Below are 2,320 nucleotides of genomic sequence, written 5' to 3'. Positions count from 1 at the left end.
CCTTTCCGATAAGGCACAATAAACATTTGTTCATACTACCCATTGTTGTTTATAAATAGAGGGATTTCCTGCCACAATTATTTGTAGATGTTTTTCCGTTGTAGGGTAGTCAAATTCAAATACATTAATTAAGCTTCTTATAAAGTTTGTTTCATTCCTCAAAGTTTTCTTCCTCGTATTTCATGGAGTTTAGTGATTCATGTAATTATGATAATTTTTTTTTGTTATTTTGGTGACTTTTTTAATTTCAACTCTGTCAAAAATTTCAGCAAAGATGATTGAAAATTGATTTTCTCTTTTGTCCCTTTCTATAGGTTTCTTCATATAAACAAAGAATATTGATTTTGATTACAATGCGACATTACTATTCTTCCACCTCTCATTCCACAACTCATAACGTTGTTGAAATGGCTGAATTCATTACATTTGGTTCTTTAGTAACCAAAACTTTTATTTATGTCACTATTATTTATAGGGTTTTTTGCTATAGGGGAGTCAAATTCAAATACATTAATTAAACGTCTTATGAAGTGTGTTTCATTCCTCAAAGTTTTCTTCCTCATATTTCATGAAGCTTAATCTTTTACTGTAAGTCATAGTGATTCATGTATCTATTGCAATTTCTATTTGCTATTTTGGTGACTTTTTCTGAACTCTGTTAAAAATTTCAGTGACGATGATTGAAATTTTATCTTCTCTTTTGTCCCTTTCTGTAGTTTATTTCATATACTTTTTGGAAAAATTTATTGTGGGTTGTGCTATATTTGATAGCACACAACAATAAATATGTGATAATTAATACGGAACTGATTGTAAAGTTTGTGAAAAAAAACCAAACAAATTGCTCTCTTGCTTACCACAGTTAATATATTATTTTTATTGTTTTTTCTTAGATACAAACAATTTTTATGTCATTGCACTCTTGATAAAATATTAGTATAAGCACAATTAGTCCACTTCTTTTGTCGCGAGTTGAGTAATTTGTCATATTTCTTCATCTCTTCATTTTGGGCATAATAAGAGATCAAGTTTTCTTGAATTAAACAAATGTCCAGAATACACTATAACAAAAATATTTTTTACCGCCAATAAATATGCACATTAACGAAGAGTGCTAGAGTCTTTACCGACATTTATTGATAGTCATTAGATTCAATGTTGCTATAAATTTTAGGGACATTTATAGAGAGTACAAATTGCCTCTGAAAATACATATTTAGCAACAATTAAGCTATTAATTGTCGTTAAAGATCATTTTTACTGTAGTGATAATTCTTTATTTTGATAAACTTTTTTGTTTTTTTTTATAAAGAAGTAAGAACTCTTTGTTTTGGATTATTTCAATTAAATTTGTGAACTGTAAATTTGGATACAGCCTGACATACTATCTTTTTGAAAAATATGTTAAGCAATTTGCCTTTTGCTTCTTTATTGCTAGGAGAGTAAGGTTGTCTTTATTATTATTTGTGGATATTTGTGAGTTCAAGTGCTTACAAAATTATGCTGTGAGATTTTAATATGTTATGTGTCAAAATTTTGGTTTAGAATATCCAGTTGTGAACAGTTCCATTGGAATCAAATAAGTTGGGGCCGGTTATATGAAACCTAAGCAATAGTAATGACTACTCTGAGACAATGAGGAAAAACATTTAAGATACTCACAATTTTAAGGTCATTTTTAACATATACATGATTCATCATACTATTATAAAAACATATTGATGGAGGTTCATAAGAAAGGAACAGAAGGTCTTTCATTTGAATTTAGTTAATTATGTTCTTGTATGGACGTGGTGTTCCACTTTACTTGGGAGTGTTGTTGTTCGAGGCTTTTTGGTCTCTTCCTTAATGTCTGATGTTATTCTTTATAACTTTTTTAAATTTAGCAAATTTCATTACTTGTGACCAACTATTTCTATGGAGATTTTCTTAAACTTCTTATTTATAGTTAAAATCTCTCTATGACTCCTAATTTTTCTCTAACAAAAACAAAACTAAAAATATAGCATTTAAGATTTCGGAGGAACACTTTGCTTTAATATTAAATGTTCTTGACAATGTAGTGTATGTATCGAAAATATGAATATTATCGAAAGATCATATTTAAGCTTAATAAAATAGTTCAATCCCGTGCAAAGCACGGGTAATTTACCTAGTTCAATTAATTTTCAAACATAATTGAAAAAACAATTTTTTTTTATTTTTGAAAAACAAAAAAAATTTAGGGGTAGGTTGGTGGAAGGGGGGGCGCCTTGGGTTGGGGGGTGCCCGGGGGAGGGGGTAATTTTTTTTTGTTTTGAAAAAACATTTTTTTTGTTTT

Source organism: Solanum stenotomum, chromosome 8, assembly GCF_019186545.1.
Source record: "Solanum stenotomum isolate F172 chromosome 8, ASM1918654v1, whole genome shotgun sequence".
NCBI classification, from domain to species: Eukaryota; Viridiplantae; Streptophyta; class Magnoliopsida; order Solanales; family Solanaceae; genus Solanum; species Solanum stenotomum.
This window is presented reverse-complemented; position numbering follows the sequence as displayed.